The 13,846-nt window shown below is 35.3% G+C and overlaps 1 protein-coding gene across 1 annotated transcript in view; it reads right to left on the bottom strand.

Annotated features, from left to right (window-relative positions):
• LOC139455476 (protein MTO1 homolog, mitochondrial-like) overlaps positions 1-13,846 on the bottom strand; it is a 191,453-nt gene that overhangs the window by 142,069 nt on the left and 35,538 nt on the right. The gene's annotated exons all lie outside the window — the stretch shown is intronic.

Below are 13,846 nucleotides of genomic sequence, written 5' to 3'. Positions count from 1 at the left end.
CTGTTTTAAAGATTTTCGGAGGGTGCCAACCACCCCCTCCACTGAATCCTGAATACTATCTTAGTTTTCACTCTGAGTGTCATTACTCACCCTCAATACTGAATACTACCTGACACAAATCTCAAAAGCATTGAGAAAAGGGTGCAAATTTTAAGTTGAATAACTGAAAAAATATTGAAAAAAGAAAATATATAAAGGAAATTTGAATCTCTATACCAAATACAATTGTATTCGCTCAATGACCTCTGAGTCCTGAATACCCTTTTAATACTGTATTCAACGTAATAAGCGCCCCGCTCTTATAAGCGCCCACGGCAATATTTGCTAACATATTGGCTAGTGAACAATCCTAATTAGTACCCCTTCCGATAGATCAATGTACACAAGACTTTTTTATTCATGTATAATACGTACTCGTGTGTTATATGCACCCTTAATTATGGGCAATTAAGTTCTGGAAGAATATATCTGGCGTATGTAAACATTTCAGGCTGTCAGCATAAACCACAAAATTTAAGATCTTTCATGTCTGTTTTTTTTCACCAAAATAATATCCTAAGAAGAGCCCACAATTCCTAATTTTGAGAGCGCCCTGGGCAATTATTACGTCGAATATGGTAAACTCCAAATCCCACATACCAAAAGGGGGTTGGCAACCGCTTTTCTTGGCCAAGAGGCAGGAAGCTCCAAAATAAAATTTAAAAAATATGAGATGTTGTCAAGGTTGGTTTATAAGTTAATTTACGTGTCTAAAAGAATGATAATTTGTGATCATATTATAGTTTTATCAATTGTCTTTAGTATTTGAAGCCTTTCTGAACCACTTTTCTGATCGTTTTCCCTTAGACTGTTTACAACAAAAAAACTACATCCATGAAATCTTGAAAACATAATTGGGTATTCAAGCAACAAGTCACTGTGGCCTTTGCAAAATGTTACCAAAGCTGGCTTTTGCCAAATGTAAACTTGACACAGCTGTTTCCTCCCGACATGTGTACTTACACTTGATTGACTGACAAACTCACCCCCTCACACTCAAACTGATTCTCATGACAAACCGACCAGGGCCTCAATCCTCAAAGCAATCTTAGCGTCACATGTTGAATGATGGAAGCTATGATCGCCTTAGCGCTAAGATTTTTACTTGGAATGAGGCCTTGGTTTTTAGGATTATACTGAGAAAAAGAAAGAAGGATCGGACATAAGGCATCAATAAATCATTTAATCGATTTTAATAAATTTAACATATTAAAAAAATGTGAGGTTGGAGATATTTTACTTTTTAAAAACTAACTGTTCAATGCATCAATTAACTGTTGAGAGATATTTTTCACATGAAACATTATTGATTGGGAGGGCTATGTCAGTACATTGTATTTCATCAAGGTGACCCACTCAGTGACTTTCTTTGTCTGTTAAGGTTACACACAACCAAATGTTTTCCCATAGACTTCTATAGTAACGTTATATTTTTTTTCTAAATAATTAAGCATTTAACAGCTATCACCTGTACGTGTGTGCACAGTTTGGCCTTAGAGCAGCAATAAAAACAAAAAAAATCGACCAGCTTAGCCAGCTCCTTTTCTGAGTACAGGAAGCTAAACACACCAACCCCAGTTCCGCACCAAATGTCACCTACTTGAAAATATCTGTGGTCACATTCAGCATAAGTCATCGTGTTGAAAAAGACAGTACGAAATATAGAAAAACGTGGTCAGTTTTAATAACTGCATGGATGGGTGTACATTTAAAAGACAGAAAAATCTTGCACAATATCATCCAATCACAGCCTGCACACTTCTCACGATCTGCACTGAAGGCTACGAAAACCGCACTGTCCAAACTGGTTCTGATTTGGTGTAGTAGAACCCTAAGGTACTGAGTGAGTGAGTGAGTATGGTTTTACGCCGCTTTTAGCAATATTCCAGCAATATCACGGCGGGGGACACCAGAAATGGGCTTCACTCATTGTACCCATGTCGGGAATCGAACCCGGGTCTTGTGGCGAGCGAACGCTTTAACCACTAGGCTACCCGACCGCCCCCTTAAGGTACTGAGGGACAGTAAAATTATGTGAGGTGGTGTTTGGTAGTGAAATGGATGGAGATTAAAATGTGTTCATATATTTATTATAGCCTAATGAGAATCTCTGTTTGACTTGATCTTTTGTATAAAGTTCTTGGTGATGTCAAGAAACAAGCAGGGGCTTTATATGAAACATCTGTTCTACTTAACATTTGCTAAGGGCGAAAATAGTCAAAGGTGTGGTCCCTACTTCTGCTACATTTTATTGGATTGTGACTGATAAAAATCTTTAAGGCCAGATCAACTTAAAGGAGAAAGAAAACAATAATTGTTGCCTTTTCAAAACAAATGTGTGAGAAAATATACTCGGCTGTGGGTAAAATATGATCCTAGGAGTAAACAAATACTGTTTAATTGAAAATGTGTTCATCAAAATGATTTAAACGTTCTTATTTCATTTATTTTTTTGTTACAAAGTTTCTTTTCAACATTCATTTTAAGAAATAAATCCTGACAACATCTAATTTTTTATATTATTCTGACAGCTTCCTGGCATATGACAAACCTAAAATCAATAAATATATTATCTCGGCTATTAAGTGAATAACAGGTTAAAATTATTTCTTTGGACTAAACGGACTGACCATAAAAAAGGTTGAGGTTTCTTTTGGTCTGAGACTTCTAAATTTTACTCTGATTACAAGAACTAAAAAGGTGTGGTTTGGTTGTTCAGCACCTTTAGAAATATTCCAGCAATATCACTGTATGGGACACTAGGAATGTTTTGAAGCGATGAAGTCACCCAGTAATATAGACGAACATTTAAGGTGAATCACAAATTAATTCTATAAAGGAACCCTTAAGTAGATCTGGTTGGTTGGTTTGTTGTTTAACGCCGCACTCAGCAATATTCCAGCAATATGACGGTGGTCTGTAAATAATCAATTCTGGACCAGACAATCCAGTGATTAGTATCATGATCATCGATCCACGCAATTGGGATCGATGACATGCATCAACCAAGTCAGCGAGCCTGACCGCACGATCCTGTTAGTCGCCTCTTATGGCAAGCATGGGTTGCTGAAGACCTATTCTAACCCGGATCTTCACGGGTTCCTTAAGTATGAAGGAACCCTAAAGTCTTTTTATTTCTATAGCAAAGAATGGGTTGAGTACAGGCTGATGGAACTGTCATGGGGATTAGGGAAGGAATGTGGATGATTGTTTTGTTAAATATATGCCCTGGGGTCTGTAAGAGAGCCTGCCAGTGATGCCAAGTGAGCCTCCATTGGACTTGGGGATTCCAAGGATGGAAGCTGAGAGAGACTGTTCATCGCAAGAATACGCACAATTTGAATGAAGACAGGACATGAGACGTTGTAACAATAAAATAACAGTAATACATTTTTGTCCTCACTTTCAAGACATTTTCATATTTGTAACATGACATATTGTTTTAACAATCATTCATTTTGATAGAAACTTATTTTAAAAAAGATTGATATATTTGAAGGTTATGTTTTCAAATAAAAATCTTTTTTTTTTTTCATATCCTTTTTTACTCAAAGTGAAGTAGATTAATAACAAATTTTACATTAAAAAAGGTTAATATATTTGAAAGTTATGTAAAAATCATTTTTTATTTCATATCCGTTTTTTCTCAAAGTGAAGTAGAGTAAACATAAATTTTACATTTAAAAAATTCATTTGAGTTTTGATTTTTATCATTAAAATTTTATGTCAAGAAAACAATTAGTTAAAGTTTAAATCAAATTTTGAAGAATTTTGGTTGTTCAGAATTGCAAAGTATGTATGTTAAAAGTCCTTATTTAAGCAATTTGTCATTTTGACTATGTCTTGATTAACTTGTAAATTTGTCTTCATGAACTTTTGAATTTGTCTTCATGAACTTTTGAATTTGTCTTCATGAACTTTTGAATTTGTCTTCATGAACTTATGAATTTGTCTTCATAAACTTATGAATTTGTCTTCATTAAGCTGTCATGTGATCATGTATATATATATATATATAAATCTTGGACAAACTTCATCAAGTGCTCTCAACAGAGATTGATCTAATAGTATCACTAATAGCCAGAATTGTGTTGTCAATCATCTTTGGGTCTTGCTCAGTTCCTGGTGCCAAGCAAGGCGGGTCCTTGAAGATACCGGAGCCGGAGGAGACGATGGTGGTATCATGGTTTCTTAAGTTTGGCGTGCATGTGTGTGACTTATTCTGTTTTATTACAACCTTGCCTTCGTCATGTACAGAATCGTGGGTGTTTTATTTTCATGTTGTTCTGAATCTTGACCATTGGACTGAAACTGTCTGATTATTATCTTAGATTAAAGTGGAATAGCTGAACAGTATTCTGTATTTGATGGTTCAAAGAAACTTCATCCTACCTAAAGGCGGAGCCGTGTGTACATACAGAAATACACTGCCGGAAGAAATGTCAATTCACACTCCAAGACTTTGTTCAAATTAGAGGTGTAACGATACATTAGGGATAGGAGATGTATCCCGATACTATTGCAGTGATATGTTTCGTATCCCAAAACAGTACTTTTATTTTATTAGTCGATGTTCTTCCTTTTTGCATCACAACCCTGAATCATTTGTTTTTAAATTTCAGAGATCGAAGATGGGATGTGTGTAGGATAAAGCACGTCTGAGGGTTTTTATGATATTTAAAACACGCATCTGCGGGATAAATTAAGGTTTTATTAAATATCATAAAAACCTGAGGGGAAGTGTTTTATCTAACTTATAAACCATAAGAGAAACTTAAAACAACTTTTATCAACACTTTTATGTTTCAAACATACTTTCGGGCATAAAATATCTGTTGCTACCGTACGGTACTTGAAAAATACATTCTAAAAAGCATTTTTCAGCAGCTGTCATCTCGTGGTACTGGGCTATAGACACGAAGGTTGCGTGTTCGATCCTTGGGAAAATATAAAAACATTTGTCACTTGATTTCACATTTCATTACATGTTACAATCTGAACGGAAGTTGTAATAATAAAATATTTGGGACATTATAACACATTACATAGCAAATATGCCTGGAAAATCCTATATATCCTATAAAATCCAGGGGATATTATATAAAATCCCAGAGACATTAAAACATCCCCGTATATGAGCTTTAACCCGACTGGAGAACAACAGGATGACGTCATGGGGGTTTATAATGTAGGGCAGAAACATATAGACCAGAGGGTTCCTTTGAATGTTTATTTACAGCCAGATGGAAAATACTAGAGAACCTGCTTTAGCTGGTTGTTGAACAGTATCGTTTAGCATTTTATATATGTTTTCATTTACGTGGTTTTTTTCACCAATATAACTTGAAGTGTAATGTAGCGTATGTATCATGATACGGGGTTGTAAATCGATGTATTGTATCGTGGGCCTGGTATCGGGATACAATACTGTATCACTGTATGGTAACACCGCTAGTTCAAATATGCAAACTGTAGCAGTATAATCCTTAAATGTTGTGATGACATCTTCAATGGCATCTTCCCGAAGCAAGAGAGTTAACTGACTTTAAAAGTCCAGTTTCCACCCTTGCCGAACTTGGCTGGAATTACTGGGCTCGATCGTAGCGCCACCAGTGGCTATTACCAGTTATGTCCCCTCTAAGCCTCTCCTATGGACCAATGAAAACATGAAAAGATTTGGAAAATATCTGCTGACATCGAGTTGGCGGTGCACATGCTTTGCAAATCCTGCAATCGACCGAAATCTGCACAACAGTTTACGACCGGATTTCGATTTCTGTGCGTGATTTTGATTGGACTATGCATAGACTCGTTAGTCCAGCCAAAATGTAACTCCATAATACCAGCCTAGTTCGGCAAGGGTGGAAACTGGACTTTTATAGTCAGTTAACTCACTTGCCTCGGGAAGATGCTTCCCTGGTGTCCATATAGGTAGCATGTCCTTCCACAATCTCATTAAAATCAGATAGAAAGAGAGACGATGATTTTGATTGAATCAGTCGTATAGGCTGTAACTGTAGTTCGGAATACCCTGTTTTAACATTTTCGAGGTTGCATGATTAGGAAACACATTCCGACTGTCACTTTCATGATCTGGTAAGAGACGCTTTGATTGGTCGGATGAAAGGTCGTTCTGACGTGACCCATAATGGGAAGTCCTCAGATCTTTGTTTAGCGATAGCGAGAACTTAGATCTGCTTTGAGATTGGTCCTTCCGTGCAGAACAAATAATCTAGATTTGACTTTTACTTTGGTGTACAGGAAAACATATTCAGGCCAAAACAAGTAATTAACTTTTTACTTCAGAAATCTGATCAACCCATATTTCATTTTTTGCTTTTTCAACCTTCTTTAACATATTTTGAGTAGTGTATATAACTTGTATTGACACTTCGGAAATATACACATCTGTAGGGGGATGCAGTCTGATGATGGTTTGAAATTTGTTTTGCAGTCCCCAAAGAGTTTAATGCTGACCCTGGCTATCAACCATGTTTAATGATTTCTTTTCCTAGGGGGCACGGGTGGCCCAGTTGTCTAAGGCGCCGCGATTCGCTGTGCAGAGTTGCGTCCCTTGGGCACGCCAGAAACCTATAATTGTGGGCTCGAATCCTTGATCGCCGCGATTATGTTTCTAGGTTTGTCAGCACTATACCCATGTTCATGTGTTTCAACGAAGTGGTAAACGTCTGAGACCTGCATCACTTCGGGCTTTCCTCCCACATTAAGCTGACCCTCTGCGATATAACTGGAATACTGTTAAAAGAGGCGTTAAACCCAATCACTCACTCACTCTTTTTCCTAACTCAAACAGCAAGAAAACAAACCCTGGAGTAGTGAGGATGGGTCTTTGTAAACATTTTTAACAAGAAAATAAATTAATCTGGCATGTTCATTTTATTGATAATTATATATCCCGTAGAAACAAAAAATAATGCAATATGATTTTTCAAATTGGCTTCAAATTATATATATCTTAAAATAATCAAAATAGTTAATATTTACATAAAGTCATCTGAATCTTATAACAAAATTATTTTTGAAAATAGAACAAATAGTTCAAATTCAAAATTTCAACTGCAAATGTTCGCTTAACTAACTTTCTTTTGAAATGATTTGTAAACTTGTTTGTCCATTCAACAACTCAATGCCTACAAAAGAGACAGTCTTTGGAAATAACAAAGATGCCACAAAACTGCTTGTTAAATTAAAACATTTAATAATGAATAGATTATTAAAATAAAGTTTACAAAAGATACCATAAAATTGCTTGTTATTACCAGATTAATAAAATAAAGTTTACAAGATTTTGAAGCCTTCACTTGCACTAAACATTACTTTCTTTCAGAGTCGGACTTCATTTTAAATACAAGAATCTGTCTGCCATATTTCATATACCTCCTCTTTTGTTATCTGTGTTCTCTATGCCTGCCTACTTTAATTTGCCTACTTTATATTTGCCATTCAATTTCCCTCTGACCATAAATCTCTCCTATGCTAATTTTCGTCAACATGGGCCTAAAATCTTTCTTACATTTCTTAAATTCAAATTACTTATTTTTTTCAAAAATATTTAAGGCCACATCAATTTAATTACATTTTTATAAACATTTATCCCCACATGACTGAAGACAGGAGGGGAAAATTAAAATCAGAAAACAATTTTAATAAAAAGAACAAATGACTAAATGAGGGATAGAAATTGGTACAAGCTTGCTATCCTGAGATGTTAAAGTCATGATGTGGGGTAGTAGAAAATCAGGCTCCTTGGGAGGTATCCCAAAATGTTGTCACTTTCATGCTAGTAAATGTTCCAGGTTAATTTCTACATCTTCTAAAAGTATGACTTCCTTGTGCCTCATACTGTATTTTCTTGTGCCTAATACTGTATTTTCTTGTGCATAATACACACCATCCTTATGAGTGAGTGAGTACGGTTTTACGCCGCTTTTAGCAATATTCCAGCAATATCACGGTGGGGGACAGCAGAAATGGGCTTCACACATTGTACCCATGTCGGGATTCGAACCCGGGTCTTTGGCGTGACGAGCGAACGCTTTAACCACTAGGCTACCCGACCGCCCCCCATCTTTATGAGGTTCATTTGTATTTTTCAAAAATGCTGTCCTTTCGCTTCATGTAAAGTTGTTTTAGCAAACATGGTCTAAATGTCAGTAAATGCAATTGAAATAATGGTTTCCGGAGAGGTTTTACATTCAATTATATTGATAAATATGATTTATGAAAATGACTTTAAACTGACTTGCGGGTCAGTTAAACAAGTAAATAAGTTTGTCTGGCCTAAATATTTTTTTCAAACAAAAGCGATATAATACTAGTGACTCTGTAAGCTGCAACTTTCTGTGTGTCTGTATCCCTTTGCAACAGATGCTGATTCTGTTAATGGGAGTGTGAATTAACTTTGATAAATATTTCAATATTTTCCATTACCTTTGAGTCTGTTAGAAATTTGATATATTATATGAGTGATGACAGCCCTAAACAGCCAAATTTCAACTTTTGATCAAATTTGAAAAAATTGTTTTTAGAGGTCATACAATTGATGGCTTGCATTTCATCCTTTTGACGTTTTCAAGTTTTGGAAATATATAAAGATCAAATACAATGGTGACTCAAAAGTGTGAAATAAGTGGTTTGGAAGCTTATTGGGAGAGCATTTGGTTTTTTTAACTCTTTGTCCCTTGTTAATATTTTAGGTCGATAAAACAGTAATCAAGTGAAACATATGTCTTGTGTCACAGATTTTTAATGTTTAAAAGCAAGTTTGTCTCCAGAAATCTGTCATCTTCAAGCATTTTAGCAATAACTCTCGTATTTATGCTGTTGGAAGTCAAAATTTACTAAGCTTAATCAAATAAAATCAGCCTTCTTTATTCATGTTAGTCACAACTTGAAAGTAAATATGAAAGTAAAAAATGTTTATAATAGAAAAAAACCCAAGTAATTTGTTTGAATGCTTGAGATAAATTTCTTTTGAAATATTAAAGGATACATTTCTACAACTTTAAAATCGAACCAACTGTAGTTGGCTTGACTAACATTTAGTCCCAGAAAAATAATAATAATAACAGTGGGCTTGACTAACATTTAGTCCCAGAAAATATCTATCTGCAATATAAAAAAACATAACTTAAATGGATCCCAGAACAATGCTTAATTTCTGGAGCTGAGGATATCTAGACTTGCCAAATTATTCTAGACTTGAGTTGGATTCAGTTTTAACTTATTCTCAGTGATCTGGATGACAGACTAGTTGTGTCCTAAAGAGGGCACCATTGTTTTTTCTTAGCCTGCTCTGACAGGGATGTGTGTATACCCTGGAAATCAGGGAGACTAAAAGGGTCTGCTTTATTTGGCTATTGGTTCTGTTCTGTCAGTTTGTTAATTTTTGGCTACCTTTTTTGCTGTAACTTTAAGGGAGATTCTGTGTTGTGAATTTTTTTTTATTAATAAATATATATTTATTTATGTTGCGATAAGAATTTTGGATTGGACTGATGAGATTATTGATACTGTTAGAAACTGTTATTGCAATGGAATACTGAAATGTTCAACTGTATATATGTATTTGTGGACTTGTCTCAACTGTTTATTTTGTATCTGAACCACATGTTAACAAATATTTGTAAAAAAAGGGGAAACATGTCGTTTGTCCATTCACCATGGCAACTGAATGTGAAATCTTGTTCAGGTAACTGACATCAAAAATGACAAACAGCAAGTTTTTGACGAGAGATTTTTAAACCTAAATTGTCATATATAATTGATTTTGATTGAAAAATCAGAAAACATTATGATTCACTGAACAAATTGATATAAACTACTCAAAAAAATTTAAGGACAACCGGATTCTTTCATAGTACTATAGCTAATCTGTCATGCCATTAGAAAGAATCAGGTGGTCCTTCCCTTTGTTTGAGTAGTATATATATACAATGCCACTCCTTAATTATAAAATTAAAAACAATTTCAAAAAATAAATACGACATCAATAAACATTTTTGACATCAACAAAATCAAAAACTTGTATTTTTGTTTAATGATGGAAGACAGAACTTTTTTGTTGTTTTGGCATAAAAAAAATATTTGAGATATTTTTATGTACTATTTGGCTTGTTCCTTCAATTGTCATGTATAGGCTATAACTTGCTGGGAAAGATATATTTTTGCAGTTTTTCTAATCCAGAACTATGTATTTAACCTTATATCATTCTGGGGAATTTCCGTACATAGATGTTGTATATATAAATATCCCCCTATGCAACCAGTGCAAGCATCTGGATCGAGTGCACAATTTGAAAATATATTGTATTGTTTGTTCAAAATATATCATGCTTTCCTGCAACTTGTATAGTTTGAAAGTATCGATTTATTGTTTGTTTATGTGTATTTACCTGAAGTTTTAAATCACTGCTTTTGATTTCAAAGGATACATTGACATCGAAACACTGGAAAATGTAGCATTTCTCCAAATTGACATAAAACATTGATAAATACATGTGCAGTTCTGAGTTTTATTACAAAACCCATTATCTCACCTTACATTAAAATACTAGCTTTTTTGTTAAGGAGCAGGCAATTATTTTTCAAGTAACTCATGTACCTGCTGAGAAATCAGTTGTAATAAAACTAAGGTAACTTGCTTATCTCACATAATAATATCGTTTAGCTGAAATGAACCGATGTTTATCCAAATGCATTGCATAAAGGGAAGTAACTTGGTTCATTTGCATTATCTAATAGCTGTCAAAATGGTTTTACTTTACGGCTCTGGGTACATAGGCTCACACACAGGGTACATAACAACATATACCCCTTGAGACCGGTTGAAAACTCATAATCTAACAAAAATTAGATCTTTTATTGCATCTGGAAGATCTGACAGACAAAACCACAGGAGGTTACATCAGGTGGACCCTAAACAACTTTTGACGTACCAATCCAAATGAAAACATTGTGTGAGTTGTTGAACCATTGGACATCAACATTACATATTAACACGAAGGATGCCCTGTTCCTTCATCACCACAGATTCCCTGTCTGGTATAAAGGCCTGTTAGTTACTGAGCTTGGGTCAGGAAAACCAGTGGTTGATAGCATGATGAACGTCCCACACCATTCAAGTGTGATGACAGAATCATCCAAGTTACCAAGCGTAACCCCTTCCACAACCACATCATAGTATAATATTAAAGCAGCATGAGTGAGTAAGTGAGGGAGTATGGCTTTACGCCGCTTTTAGCAATATTCCAGCAATATCACGACGAGGGACACCAGAAATGGGCTTCACACATTGTACCCATGTCGGGAATCGAACCCGGGTCTTCCACGCGATGAACGAACGCTTTAACCACTAGGCTACCTGACCGCACCTAAAGTAGCATGAGGTTCTGGGGGACATATTCTCCCTCGAGAAACAAAATCCTATATCTGATCTACTATTAAAGTGATTGAACTAAAAAAAGTGAACATGATGTCGAAACCAAAAAATGGGCCTAATTCACAAACCTTCAATGGAAAGTTGATCTTAGTCTCAATTTTAAAATGCATGGTGGACTAACATCTGTTGCAAGCTCCATCTACAATGTGTTCTCACCATGAATATATGATCTGTATCACACACATGTTGGCTTGCTCACACCAGCCACATTCTTTCTTTTCTGGCAACATCAGTCTTGATGTATGAACAATACCGTATTCAACGTATTCAGCTCCCCGCCCATATAAGCGGCCACAACGATATTTGCTAATATATTGGCTAGTGAACAATCCCAATTAGCACCCTTTCCAATTGATCAATGTACACAAGACTTATTTATTCGTGTATCATATGCACTCGTGTGTTATATGCTCCCTAAATTATGGGCAATTAAATTCTGGAAAAATATATCTGTCGTTATAATACGCACAGACTTTTCATTTGTATCATTTCAGGCTGTCAGCATAAAACACAAAATTTACAATCTTTCAATAATGTTTTTTTTCAACAAAATTTTATTCTAACAAGATCCCTCTAATTCTAATTTTGAGAGCACACTGGGCGCTTATTACGTCAAATACAGTATATGTCAAGATAATGCACAAAATATCTCTAGTTTGATTTCCCATTACAAAAATACAAACTTCTGATTCCTGAATTCATACAGTTAATTATAGAAAACATCACCATGGGAACGAGGAGAAACGCTATCACTAATTGGGCATGTAAATTGTAAAAGTAATGTCAATCTCTGTTCTACCATGACATCAAAAAATGCTTCCTTCTTATTCATCCTATGATATCTCTTTTAAACTAACCCATTTCACACAGAAACTTCGAGCATGAAATCATCGATCTATCGACAGTCTATGTACATAACAATGGCTTCTGACAGCCCAAGAGAACATTTATAAGTTCGAAATCAGAACAACAGATAATGATGAAATCTATTTCAGAAAACACACGATTAACTAAAGCACTTGGTTCCAAATTAAAATAAGAGGTATATACTCTACATTTGGACTACATTAAATTTCAAAACACGGTAGGTTTTCTCCTAAATGTTCAAAGCCATACTGGAATTTGAAGGTTAAAACTATGGATCAAACCTTGAGACAATCACAGTAAACTTTACTTGATGTTGTCTGCCGTATTAAAACTTTTCTAAGATTTGGAAGAATAATTGTCTGTCTAATTGAAAAAAGAAGACGGTTATTGGTGCTTTATGTTAGGCGCATTTAATAACTAGCACGACAAATTGTCACTGCGCAATACACCACATGTGGTAAAACTGGAATTAATTCACTTTTTGTTGGTTATATTACACTGTATCGTTCACAAACTGACAGTTGGTCCATGATGTTTAGTTCAGCTGCTTCATACTGGCAACAGCTTGACTTATGTCATTAAAAGACCCCGGAAACATGACACTTAGAGGTGAGCATTGAACACAAAAACATCCTGGCAGACATCCATAAGTGGGGAGTCGAATCCCAAAGTTTCAGATTTGATGTCAGACTTCTTGTCCACATGACCACGAGGTTCTCCCCATCAGCTGTGGCAGTAACCATGGCAACTGTGAGATGACTCCACACCCAGCTACAATAGCTATATAACACAATCAAATTGCAATTGATGCAGATATTGAAAAACGAGTGAGTCTTGTTTTATGCCAGTTTTAGTAATACTGTAAACAGGGAATTTTTTGTGACCGTTTTATTATTGCGAGTTTTGCGAACGAGACTCCATCGCAAAAATTAAAAACGCGAAAATAAGAATAAATAATACATACCGTATTCGACATAATAAGCGCCCAGGGCGCTCTCAAAATTAGAAATAGGGGGCTCTTATTAGAATAAAATTTTGGTGAAAAACAACAGAGTTGAAAGATCGTAAATTTCGTGGTTTATGCTGACAGCCTGAAATGATACAAAAAAAGGTCTTATAAAAAAGTGAATTATACACGACAGATATATTTTTCAAGAATTTAATTGCCAATAATTAAGGGTGCATATAACACACGAATGTGTACTATACACGAATAAATAAGTCTTGTGGACATTGATCAATCGGAAGGAATTGGAATTGTACACTAGCTAATATATTAGCAAATATCGCCGTGGGCGCTTATTAGAGCGGGGCGCTTATTACGTCGAATACGGTACATACTTTATTCATTGCAACACGTCATCAAGTGTTGAAATAATCAACCAGAACCACAAGTTACTCTATAAGTTAAAAACACAAATGAATGCCGAATGGTCACACAATACATCACAAATGACAGTGTAAACAGACCAATTAGTG

Source organism: Haliotis cracherodii, unplaced genomic scaffold (assembly GCF_022045235.1).
Source record: "Haliotis cracherodii isolate W230 unplaced genomic scaffold, xgHalCrac1.p SCAF_11, whole genome shotgun sequence".
Classification (NCBI taxonomy): domain Eukaryota; kingdom Metazoa; phylum Mollusca; class Gastropoda; order Lepetellida; family Haliotidae; genus Haliotis; species Haliotis cracherodii.
This window is presented reverse-complemented; position numbering and strand designations above follow the sequence as displayed.